Source organism: Crocodylus siamensis, chromosome 2 (genome assembly GCF_052110815.1).
Source record: "Crocodylus siamensis isolate JL-2025a chromosome 2, ASM5211081v1, whole genome shotgun sequence".
In the NCBI taxonomy this organism is placed as follows: domain Eukaryota; kingdom Metazoa; phylum Chordata; order Crocodylia; family Crocodylidae; genus Crocodylus; species Crocodylus siamensis.
The window spans coordinates 275656667-275670234 of NC_143396.1; the positions used below are offsets into that span (position 1 = coordinate 275656667).

At 43.6% G+C, this 13568-nt stretch overlaps 1 protein-coding gene across 8 annotated transcripts in view; it reads right to left on the bottom strand.

Moving 5' to 3' along the window:
- The window catches only part of CDC42BPB (CDC42 binding protein kinase beta), a 127586-nt gene that overhangs the window by 74776 nt on the left and 39242 nt on the right, over positions 1-13568 (bottom strand). The gene's annotated exons all lie outside the window — the stretch shown is intronic.

Sequence of the window (13568 nt, forward strand, 5' to 3'; positions counted from 1 at the left end):
GTGTCAATGGATTTCTTCCGAAGTAATTCAGTAATTCTCAACCATGAAGCTGTGGCACCTTGGGATGCCTTGAGATCCTTCCAAGGGTGATGCAGGGCACCACACAAAGTCAGCACTTGTGCAAATGATTCACAAGATAAACCCAGAGATTTCAAGTAAGAATCCCTAACATTAAAAACATTCTCACCTGTTGTGGTCATGCTGAGTTCTTTGCAACAGAAGAATTGCTCCATCACTTCTGTAGTCAAAACTAAGTGAAAACTACAAGCTGGCATTTTCTGACGTGTGCCTTCAGTCCACTGCTCTAGATATACACAAGAAGTAACAGAACCCATGGGACTGCGTTGCCAACTAATAGGCGCTAGAGCTGGCTTGTCTCTAAAGTGGGCAAAGATCATTGAAACCTCACAAGAAGCTCAATTTCTCAGAGAATAACTGCACTCATAGTCACCCCTGCAGTCTGTTTCTATGACCTGGTGACATATAACCTGGACAAAGGAGAAAAGATTGACATTGGATATGTTGATTTTAAAAAAGCTTTTGATCTGGTATCCCACAATCATCTCACAGAAAAACTGGCCAACTGTGGCCTCGGCTATATCACAGTCCACTGGCTGGGGAATTGGCTCCAAGGCTGAACCCAGAGAGTGGTAGCTGATAGAAGTCAATCATTGTGGTGCTCCATGACCTGTGGGGTCTCCCAAGGCTCCGTCCTTGTGCCTATTCTTTTCAGTGTCTTCATTAATGATGTGGACATTGGTATCAGAAGCGGACTGGCCAAGTTTGCTGATGACACCAAACATCCAGCATCTATGCCCAAGGACAGGATGGTGATCCAGACCAACTTTGACAGGCTCAGAAAATGGGTGGATGAAAACCTGATGGCCTTCAACACCAAAAAATGCAAGGTACTCCACTTTGGGAAGAAAAGCCAGCAGCAAGCTTATAGGTTTGGCAGTACTACGCTTGCTAGCACCACGGCCGAAAGGCACTCGGGGGTCATGATTGAATATGAACCACTAATGTGATGCTACAGCCAGCAAAGTGAGAAAAACGCTGGCTTGCATCCATAGAGGCTTCTCTAGCAAATCCCAGAACGTCATCCTCCCACAGTACTCGGCCTTGGTGAGGCAGCAGCTGGAGTACTGCATCCAGTTCTGGGCTCCACAATTTAAAAAGGATGTGGAGAAGCTTCAGAGAGTCCAGAGGAGAGCCACACAAATGATCAGAGGGCAGAAAAACAGGCCTTATAATGAGAGGCTGAGAGCTATGGGACACTTCAGCTTGGAAAAGTGCAGGCTCAGAGGGGACCTGGTGGCTGCCTATAAGTATGTAAGGGGTGTGCATCAGGATCTGGGAGAATGCCTGTTCACCATAGCGCCCTGTGGGATGACAAGGTCAAATGGTCACAAACTCCACCAAGACTGTTTCAGGCTGGACATAAGGAAAAACTTCTTTACTGTCCAAGCCCCCAAGGCCTGGAATAGACTGCTGCCAGCAGTAGTGCAAGCATTCACTCTGGACTCGTAAGACTCAACTGGATGTTTATCTTGCTGGGATCCTATGACCCCAGCTGACTTCCTGTCCCTGGGGCAGGGGGAGGACTCGAGGATCTTCCGAGGTACCTTCCAGCCCTAATGTCTGTGAAATCTATGAAATCATTTCAGTGTTCCTGGAATCTCTGCTTAGCCAGAAAAGTCCACACATCAGATTAATCTCCTTTTCTTGCTCCACATAAATTAATAGTTTTACATAACCACATTTCATTTTGTAGACAATGGGGCATTTTTTAATCATATTGATTAGGGCTGCTCTGCCAAAAGAAAACTATTAACCACTAAACAAATTCAGTCAGCGTTGCAACATACTTTTATGCAAGGTTATTGCTGAGGATCTGGGCGGGGTGCATGATTAAGGATATCTGCTATTTCTGTGTGAAGCAGGACAAATGTCCCACCCTTCCTTTTTACCAAGTTACTGCGTTTCAGAAAACCAGAGGGTTAGTTTTCATGCAAAAGAGCTTTAGTAATAAAAAAAGGGAAGGAAAACAATCATTTCTAATTTAGATTTACCAGTTTTCCAGGTGGTGTCAACTGCCCTGTACTAATCAAAAACTTACATGCATCTGATCCATACAGTATTTAAAAGTTACTACTTTGCAAGTATTAACAATAAAGAATTCTGAAACATTAACACAGTGACATACATCTGTATGGTCCTATTCAGAACATGCGATTCTTAACCCCCCCCCCCAAAAAGCCACGTTGCATTCAATATCTAAGCAATTGCCATCTGCTGAGTACAGAGCCAGGGGAGACTATGCCCCACCAAATACTCCTGAAAGGCATTTACGAATACAGTACTGGAAAAAGCCAGGTGGGTATAGGGCCCATTAAGGCTGTTTGGAGCAACAAGTATCCCACATAGCACAGCTCCTATCAACTGTGCTTTGGTATAGTGGCTCTGTTTTTTTCTTGTGAAAGAGGTACAAAACATCCACAGAGAACTCCTGAACCATTACTGAGGTATGGCCTTTTGGGCATGGTGAGACCCTCCTCCTCGACCAACTACTGCTTGCTCTCGACAGGGGACTTGAGGAAAGAGAATTCAGTCCCATACAGGATAAAATGATTTAAATAGGAGTGATTAAGACTGCAATTTTAACAACTCATGGCGGGATTAAAGCCAGCCTCTAACAACAAAAATGGAGTGGCAACAGAGACCCCACTCTCTCCTTAACCTGTCTTACCACCTCCTCCCTCAAAGTCATGTGTAGTTTTGATGGAAAAGGCACGAATGGGGTAGCTGCACCTATTAAAATGGGATTTTCAGACTGCAGTTCCCACAATTTTCTTCACAAAAGTTTATGGGGCTAGAAATAGTTAAAAAAACAAGGAAAAGAAAAAAAGGCAAACAGATTCCAAAATGATCACAACTCCAGGAACCAACAACCTAGGTATATGGTCACGGTCCATCTATACTCGATTTGGCCACAAGCACTCAGTGATTTCATGTCTTTGTTGGCCAGTGGAGATTACAGAACATTATTTCTATTCCTTAACATTTTCAACATCCTGTTATCTTTATTCTCCCACTTGCCCTTGCTTCAGAAGTTTTCAACTTCAGGCAATTAATTAAACAGGGGTCGGTGCATTGCCATCATCCTAGTTTTTCTTCTACTGATAGACAGAGAGAACAGGGTTTAAAGTCCCAGGTCAGTTTCTGCTAGCGAGGGGCCTGGCATATGTTCACATGATGCAATAGGATATAATACCTGACCCCAACAATTGCCTCTCCTGCCATGCCACGTGTGCATGGTACAAGGTGAGATTGTTGGGACTGGGGAATCAGATCCTAACCATGTCATTTCTAGCAGGAAGTCCAGTGCATGGGTTGGCAAGTGCTAGACAAAGGGAGTCTGTCAACTCTCTCCACCTGGCACCTGCAAACCTATGGCTTCCCAAGTGAGATCCGTGGATGCGAGAGGCTTCCCCATCCCAGGGAAAGAGGTCTAAAAACCATGTGTGCAGCTGAGCTGCAATGCATTTTTTTTAAACGTCCAAACATTTCAAAAAGATCCAAGGAGGACTGTACACACAGCTTTTAAAAGGTTTCAGTGCATAAGGATTCCAGGAGGAGAAAGCCTCTCCCCAATACTGGGGTCCCTGTGACTAGGATGCCTAGGTGCCTTGTTTTAAAGTGCAAGGCAGTTAACCTGTTGACTCATGGGATCTGTGGAAAAGGCAAGAAAAGCTGCCTGGAGCAGGGGTTGCTAAATTCCCAGAAGAGAACTTAGCAACTTAACTTCTCCCCCCAGAACCTTGTAGACCACTTCCCTTGGCAACACATTTTCAGTATCAGGACAGGAGCTATCCCAATGCCAACCTGTGTCCTAATTCAAAAGCTGGGAATCAGCTGATATGTTGAACATCTTTGTGGCCAATTTGACATGTTATGGTGTATGAATCAGCTGCAAATGTAGCACTTCCTATTTAGGGTGTGAGTGACGTTAACTGCATCTTAAATGTAACGTGTGCCAAGGGCCCAAGGAACAGACAGAGAGAATAAAGGTGTTGATCCAGTAAGTGAGCATCATCAATTGCATCAGCTTGTCTCAAATTAGGCACCGCTTTTGTAATTGTATGTCTACAGGCAAACCTTCATTCAGCCCCATTAACTGTCTAAACATGCAGGGGCATAGACCAAAGCTTCCTTTGTTTTGTTATTATCCCAGCAAACTGAAGCCACAGCTCTGAGTGGGACCTACTAGTGTTATTGTGATGCAAAAAAGAAACCAAGACAAAGCACACATTCACCTCTGAGCTCCCAAATTATCTAAATATTCATCTATGGAACTGGAACTGATGGTATACAGAGTGTTTTGAAAATAGTGTTAAACTGTGGCTATATTGGTTTTTTTATTCAACAGAATGGAACTTAATTTTTTGGCCAATTGTTAGGTCCAGCTTGTTTAGATATTCAACTTTTTTTTTCTTTCTTTTTTTTTTTTTTTAATATAAACATCTTTCTTCCTGATTAATGTCATTTCTAACAACTACTGACAAAATATGGATCAGTTGGTTTTGATTAATTTCTTTATCCACTGTTTCATGCCTTACAAATATTATCCTACAAGATTTTTTGCTTGTTTTAACTAATGGCTGTTTACATTAGCAGAGGAATGACCTTAGGATACTCAGACCCCTTGGAAACTAATCAATTTTCTAACAGGGATTGTCATGGGAGAGAAATATTCACACGGCCCTACTTAAGCTAAAATTCAGATTTCCAGTTCGCTGGTTTATACAGGTCAGATGCTGCAATACACACATCTTGACTTAAGATTTCATTTACTCACTCAAGGAATTCCAACTTCTGTCTTCAACTATGTTGCTATTCTATAATGGCCCCAATAGTTGGCAATTTCACAACAATGCCCCACATGACTTGAAGTAACCATTCACCAGTGATAAGCATGAAGTGTTCCCTGGCAACTGGGATGGGAGACAAAACAAGCAATTTCTGCAAAATTTTAGTATGTCATTTTAAAAAGGAATTTGTGGTTCATCTGCCTGAGTTTGTAGACAGAAACACCAGTCTGTGCATCTGCTTGTAGTTCTAAGCGGCAGCAGAGTCAAGTGCATTCTTGTTAGTCTCACTGGTTACTTAGAAACCCATGCATGATGACATGAATGGTATAAATTTTTTCATGGCTGATTCATATTCTTGCTGCTCAAGTTATAAACAACTACAAACAGGTACTAGAGTTAGTTGGTTATAAATTTGGAAAGCCATGAGAAAGTGGTGGAATACTAAACTAGCAAAAAATCTTTCCTCTTCCCCTAATGGGGGTGGCTAGAGGTATAGGGTGTATGTGTAGAATACACATGGTCCACAGGCTGGACCTGGCCCACAGGTCCCCTAAAAAATTTAGAAAATAAATAATCTGCCCCTGGCTGCCTGTCAAAGATGACATGGTGCCAGCAGCATCAGGACCCAGGGGGAGCCAGTGGCAGGACCCAAAAGTGTCCAGGTGGGCTGGCTCCTGTTGTACCCTGCAATCCCGGTGATACAGCTGGAAACCACATGATGCTGGAGTCGCTGGCGGGGGCGTGGTGAGATACCACATGCCACTCCCTAACTCCCCCACCTGCTATCGCTGCCAGTACCGTCTCTCCACTTTCCTGCTCACCACTGCTTCTTCCTTGCCCCCCCGCCCCCCACCTGCCCATTGGCCACTCTGGCACTATGCAGTTCCCAGCTGCATTACTGGGACTGCAGGATCCAGCAGAAGCCAGCCTGGCTCAACCCCTGTAATTCCCAGCTGGCTCTGTGTGGTGCCTGCTGGGCTGAGTCAGCTCCTGCTGTATCCTGCAGCCCTGGCCATGCAGGAAAGCAAGTGGTAAGAGCAGAAGGTGGGGGAGGGTACAGGGGGAGGCAGGCAGGAGCACTGGGCTAATGCCAGTACCCCAAACCCAGAGATGGCAGGAGCACTGAGCCAAAGCCAGCAGAAGCGCAGGCAGGGGCTCTGCCTGCTGCAGAGCCTGAGCGCTCTAAAGCCTGGTGCTGCCGCTGATGGCAGGGGCTGTGGGCACTCCCCTCCCCCACCCTTCATGCACATCCTACACCCTCTCACACACCTCAGCCACCCTCCCCCTTCCACAATCCTCTCCAGCCACCCTCCCCCCACACTCAGAGCACCCCATGTTCACCCCCCCCCACAAACCTATACCCACTTATGCCCCCCATACTTCACCTACAATATACAGGAGTAGGGCTTCGTTTTCAGCTATTATACAATCCCCTCTATGTACACTACACAAACACAAGTAAATCAGTACAAAAATATATATATTTTAAATCAAATTAATGAATGTTGTAGTAGATGTTTGATTTTTAAATTATAATTTGGTATTTTTCGGGTTTGAAGATGGCAAACCCCTTTGCTGAAAGGAGTACTTCCGGTGGCAAGGGGAGGGACTTCCAGTGGCAAAGGTCAGGCTTTAGGGGATGGGGCTTCTGGTCCCAAAATGGTGGCTGGGGCAGGGTACCTGTCAAGGGGCAGGGCTACCCACGTAACCCTTGACAGCTTGCTAAAACTTGGTAAGCGGCCCTCCAGCCAAAATAATTGCCCTCTCCTGCCCTAAGAGAAGACACTGAAGGAGAGATGGACAGAAAGCTTCTCTGTGCTTCCATAACCTAGAGGCAGGTACAGAAGTTAATGCATCTGAGACCTAAAGCCAGGAGCTAATTGAGCCAACCCTCCAGAGCTTCAAGCCAGCACTTTGGCAGTAACTGAAGAATATTTCCCTGCAGCTGGAAAGGACATACTGCCTAAGTAGATGGAAAACAGTCTCAAGTAAGTTAAGAGAGCTAAACTAGCCATACTAGACATCCCAAGTCTTCACCGGGGTAAGCTTCATCTGGAGCTGACAATATAGGCAAGAGTGACTAGTAAAAAACACTGCTCAGACACTAGAACTTTCTAAAAATTAGCCAATGAATACAAAAAATTAGTAATAAAATAAGTCAGTTCAAGAAACTTGACCTGACTACTCACAATATTATGTCTCTCCATTCTGAAAGTGTTTTGGTATATGCTTTAAAAGACGTGGAATCCAGATTTACTCAGGTTGATCCCTCACCCACCATAACCTTTTATTTTGCAAAGAAAAAGTAAGTACAAGCCAAGTACTCTCCCTAGATCTTAGCATATTTTTAATTAGCTACCACTCTCAGAGCCTCCTACTCAAGTATGAGTCTCTCCTCCATCAAGTCAAGGGGAGTAATGTTTCTTCTTTGACGAAGAATGCTTTTTAGTGTATTTATTTGTTCTTTATATTTGAGCCATTAACTTGGTAACTTTGGGCTATCACTTCAAAAGTCAAGGGGGAGGGGCAAGGGGCATCAGGAGGAAGGAAAGAAACTACTGCAGTGTTTATACCCCTCTTGCCAGACAACCTAATCTGCCTATGCTACATGGTAGTGCTCAAGTAAGTGTGGGTGGACACTGTAAAACTGGCACAGGGAAGCACACCTGCTTCCTTCCCTGATGTAAGCAGCAGCCAATGACACAACTATGAAACAACAATTTGAAGCATTAAAAAGTATTTTTGTAAGCATTACCAGGAAACAGATGATTTATTAATGCATTCTCTTTCATGGATGTATTGTCTTGTTCCCAACAGGGTTTGATGGGAACAATGGATTTCATTTGTCCTCCTGACTCAGCTGTGCCTGACCCTGTAAATTCAGTGGAGGAAGCAGTCTTTGCTCAAGGCTTACCTTGTGAAACAGCATTTTCAGGGATTAGAGGGGATACACGTTGATCAATACATTGCAGAAAAGGCTACAAATGCATCAAAGATTATGAATTAGCATAGGGTTATAACACAATGTTCGACAGATTTTTACACTGGTAAAGAGAAGGGTTTGTCTACAGGCAAAGTTCACCTTCTTGACAAAAGTGGTTTGACCTCTGGTAGAGTGAAGAGTGGCAACCAAAAGCAAAAAATGATTTACCTTTTAATTTACAGTAGTTTCATAGCATATGGAAATGTATCCATGGCTATCCAAAAAATTGCTCTCTTAATTTCACCATAGTGGGCCAAAGCAGGCCCAACTACTACTGATAATAGGGGAGTGTCTAAACTCTTCATTTTCCAGTTCAGAACTTCCCAACCAAAATAATTCCAGACTGTGTTAAACATACTTTATGGACAAACCCTAATAATTTCTCCTTCTCACAAAACATAACAAATTCAACTAAATGACACCAAATCTAAATCCCTGGATGCCAATCTTATCCCTGTTCTGGCTGATGCATTTGTTTCCAGGGGCCTGGATCCGTGGAAAGGACATTTTTTATGTAAGCATTATTTGTTTTCTTTCCCATTCTTGTTCCTACTAAAATCCACAAAACTCTTAGAAGGTAATTTCTATAGCATTCCCTTAGCATGGTGAGCCAGGATTATCCAAGAACAGGTAGAGTTTGTATAGATTTCTCTCTTTCCTTTGACATTAAATCATTTCTTTTTGTCAAAAGAAAATGGCATTGGCCAAGATCAGACGACCAATGTGCTGAAGCTGGTGAACTAAAGGCTGAAGTCTGGCACCAGTCAAAGTTCTAATTTCATACAGGCATCGTTCAGAGATAACTCCTAAAAAGTAACTCAAAGACAACTAGAATAGGTGGAGCATCAGTTATCAATTCAAAAGGAGATGGTCTCTTATTGCAGCGGCGCGCAACTTCTGGCCTGTGGAGCCATGTCATCCAGCCTGCAAGACTCCCTCCGGGTCCAGAAATCTGGTGGCAGAGAATCAGTGGCTGCATTAACTGCTGCCCCCCTGCTGCCAAATTTCTGGACTTGTGGGCAGGGCCATTCCTAGGGGGAGCGGGGTCGCTGTGTGCTGCCAGGTGTGGCAGCCACGTGCCATTAGCTCCATGCTCTGGCCACAGAGCAAGTTCAAGGACTTTCTCTGTAGCTATTAATTTATATTCCAGGGAAAAGCTGCTTTCCCTGAATAAGGTATAATATACGATACAATATAATACAATACAAGCTGAACCTGAAACTGTGAGTTGACCTGTAACCAGAATAACATGGGATACTGTCCATTCCTCTGTCCTGGTTCTTCAAAATTCCTTCATATATTACACCCATTTCTGTTAGTTTTCTTTTCTAAAATGAACAAGTAACTCATTTTTCAAAATCCTTTTAGCATTTGTTAATCCTCTTTGAACGGTCTCTTCAATTACTCTACTTTGTTTAAAATGCAGTGCCCAAACATTCCTATTAAGACCACTATTAACTAAAGCAAAACACCACCATAGATCTTCACGTGATACTTCTGCCCGCTGAAGTTAATAAAGAATTTATCTGTTTATGACAGTGAATCACATAAGCTTGGTTTGGCAAATTGCTACAAAGAGAACGTTTAGCTACCAAAACAGCAACTGTGGCTCAAGACAATGTGAGCAATGTGGATCTCACTGTAGGTGAGCTTGCAACTCACACATGCAAAACTGAAGCTGTTCAAAGAGCTGCATACATCAGGACCGCACACAAGCCCAGTGCCTCCCTCCATGGTAGGGTAAGGAACTATTCTCTCCATACACATGTCAGCGTGGATTCTATTCTCAACTGGCAAGGAGCATCCTCCCCAGACAGGAACAAAATGAGAAGTTTCTACTATAACATCAAATTGCTCTAGCTATTAAGGCAGACAAGGTTCTTTGCGTGAATCTGATATCTTTTATTAACACTAGCTGTTAAGTCAATTTGACAAGGAGCTGTGACTCCTATATCATTCTGGACATCTGGGACAAGTGTCAAAGAAGAACCAGGCAACCAACACCCACAAAAGAAGAGCCGGATTATGTAACCCTCCTCTTTCACACATTCTTGCAATTTAAGCAAAACTCAGCTCTCTTACAACTTGGAAAAGGAGTGTAGCCCTCCTCTATGTTGTGTTCGGATGGGAATTATAGGGGCCTCAGGCAAAGTCCCTTGAGCTAGTAATTCAAAGACAGCATGCATCAATATAGTAGGACATGACTTTGCGTCATTTATTATGAACTGGAGAAACTAGAAACCATCCTGTGGAAGTTGCTATTTGCAGACTGAGTCTACTAACACTTTTACAAAGTCTAATTTTTTATAGTGAGAAAAACTATTTTGCATTTCCCAAGAAGTCCTAGCTAAGTTAACAATGACAGGCTGTTCTCGAGGTCTGCCGGAGTCCTCTGTTTGACTCGACTCTGATCTGTCAGTTGTCTGGGCCTGGGGTTGTCAAACTTGTTGGGCCCCCATGGGTCAGATTCAGATCATGGGGATTCCCACAGCCCAGATACAGACCACAAGCAGCAACTGCAGTGTTAAACTGCTGCAGCCACTGGACCTGCTGTTTCGGTTTGACTTTGGAACCTAGGGAGGTAATGCTGCTGCCATTTGCCCCCTTTTCCCCTGCCACTGATTTCAGTCACCAGGGCTGATTTTAGTGGCACGTAAAAGGGGCAGCAGAGAGAGGCAAGCAATATTAATGCCCTTGTTTCCAAAGCTGCAGGGCTTATCATTCACATCACAGGGGCTCCAGCCCATAAGCCCCACAGACCATGGGCTGGATCCAGCCACTAGGCTAGATATCTGATGCCTCTAGGGTAGGTAGGTATAGGGAGGAATGAAGTGTCTCCGAAATGTGCTAGCTATCTATGGATTTCATGAGAACTCCTACTGTTGTGAGGAGTCAAAATAGCAGTACCTTAATTCTGGCAATAGTTGAGTCCCACTGAATCCTGAGCGCTCCCTGTGGACTAGACAGATGAGCAACAAAACAGAAAACATATTTGGTAAGCAGAAGGCCCAAAACAAGCTTTGCGCTTGGAAAAAAAAAGGAATGACAGAGACAAACACCTTCTCTAGTAGCCTCATGTCTAAAATAGGATTAAAAACCCTTTCTTCAGAGATGCCAAGAGTGAAACCATCTTCTGTTTTAATAGGTTCTAGTAAGAAGACTAAAGAGAGTAGAGTAACTAGGGGTTAAGGAATAAAAATGCATTAGAAGAGCCAGAGACAATGGTCTCTAATAGCTCTCTGTCTTGTACCCAATGAATAAGACAAGACAGAATATCAAGGTATGTACTTTGAACTGGCTTGACAGGCTCCAAAATGTTGTTACAATTTGTTAACAAGGTGCTGGCAGAGGATGCACCATGTAAGAGGAAGGTGCATTGTTTGCTGCATCCAGTCTTCTTCTTTGGGAAAATAACGTGGTTGCCCTAGACACGTTATGTCTCCTTTTTACCCACACCCCTTATTGCAACCTGTGTATAAAGACTTCCAGTGAAAACCAGGTAGCTTTTGAAATCTGCAGGGTACTTAGAAGATTGTCTTGTCTGTTCTGCAGATTGAAGCTATCATGGTTTTACAGATTAAAGCTATCATGGTTAACAGTTCATGACACACCAAAGCCATGAAGCTTTCCGTATCACCTTCCCTACCAGGTTGTCTGTAGCAGCACTGACACCCTATGCATCTACCCATGGCTATTTACAGGGCCATCCTATCATTAACTGGCCCTCCTTAACTTTTGAATTCATTCTTGTTTAAACAGCTTGGGAAATAGTGATATCACTGTCAAGTTAAAAAGAAATAGTACTTAGCCAGCAAGGCTTAGCAGTATACCATTCATAGCTGGAAAGAAGTGGAAGAGCAGCCTTTTCTCTCAGAGACCCTCACTGGGTCCTCTTTTGGAATGGTTTAGGTAGACTTGAACTTTTCCTGTACTCCTGATCTTGGACTGGAATGGATTTAAAGATATACATAATCTTTTTAAAGGGTTTGATGGCAGTTTTATTTTCTTTTTGCTTTAGCTGGAATAATGGCAGACATTTATTTACAGTGCTTTGGCCTAGGGTTGAACAACCCCACATTCATCTAAAATGATCCTTTCCATGTCCAATCTCAATGTATAGAACAACAGGTTTTTCTTGAAAAATTGGCGTCTGCAATTTGTGCTATTCTCAGGAGCAGTTCTTGCAATTTCTTAACATTATCTGGTGGTAGGTGTTATTGTATTATCCACTGACAAGGACAACTCCACAGCACCCGTTGGCATTCTGTCTGGCCTGACCAGAGATGTCATCAGGGAGTGTAAACTCCTATTTAAAGAGACACAGGGATCTATTCCTCAAAGAAAGCAAAGCAGCACTCACTGAGTCACAAAGGATGAAGTGTCCTTCCACAAAAATACGGCAGGCAAAGCAAAGCAAGCCTCAATTCTATTGCTGTGAAGCTAGATTTATCCAGCTGAACTCAGGGAAGAGAGGAAACAAAGAACACGTCTCATGAGAAAGTACAAAAAACACCTTCCTCTAAACCTGCTGTCAAAGCATATGGGGCTATGTACTGGGATATACCAGTGGTTGTCTCAGTATCAGGGTCATTTCTTGAGATGCCCTTTAGCACCACAATGCACCCCACAAGATCTGGCAACATGGTGCCATGATGATAAATATCTCGTCACTACCCCTGCATGTAGACGTGGAGCTTCTGATTTCATCCCACCTCCCTGAAGTACTTTTTACAGTTTTCTTCTATAGGAAGGAATTGAACTCAAGCTAGAGTTTCCTCCGATGCTTGAGAACTCCACCAGGTACAACATACCACTGGGACAAAGAGAATTTCATTAACTGCTCTGTAAGCAAGGTTTCGGTTTGGCATCCCAACTCTCTCATGAGTCATGACTCTTGCCCAAGCAGAAAGGGCACTTGCTATAGTTGAAAACCCTGTCACAGCATACAAGGGGGTTAAGATGCTTTAAGGTTTAAAAGCTGCCATGTGGTGGAAATGAGTGAACTGTCTCAAACAAGGAGGTCAGATCATAAGGAATTATTACAGACAGGTAGAGCTAAATTGTTGTATAACTAATAGACAAGTTCTGTGGAGGCTTGGCTGGAGCTAACAACAAGTGATTTAGACACTAGCAGGCTAGGAGACTTAGTGTCATGGCTTCCACAATCCTTATGTAAAAGGGAAGTTGAGAACCCATGTTCATTCCTGCAGTAGGCCCTGCTATTCAAAGAGACTTCAACCTCATTCATGAGACTCATGCACAGTTAAATGCAGCATCCACACCATAAAAATCTCTTACTCATACTTATTTAGGATTTCACTATTAAAATGGCATATCATGCCATACCTTTCTACATGAACCTTTTGCCCTTATTATGATACATGCAGCTACAGAGAAATAAGATGCACAGGGTATCCAATTTACCAACAAGTTACATTACTAATTTAAGGCTGGGCTGTCCAACTGGCAGACCTCAGGCTGCAAACAGTTCATGAAGGATTCATGTGTAGCCCCCAGGCTCCTACCTGACTGCCACTCCCTTTATCGCTCTGCCTCTTTCTGCAGCTAGGATCTCTGGGCTCCCCCTCCATCAGCTTTTGCTGCCTGCTTCCACCCCAGAAGGTGGGGCAGTGAACCTCATAGTGATGGCAGTCCGTGGCACAGTGAGGGAGCAGAGACAGGCACTGCCCATGCACAGGATTTAATCGTGCACA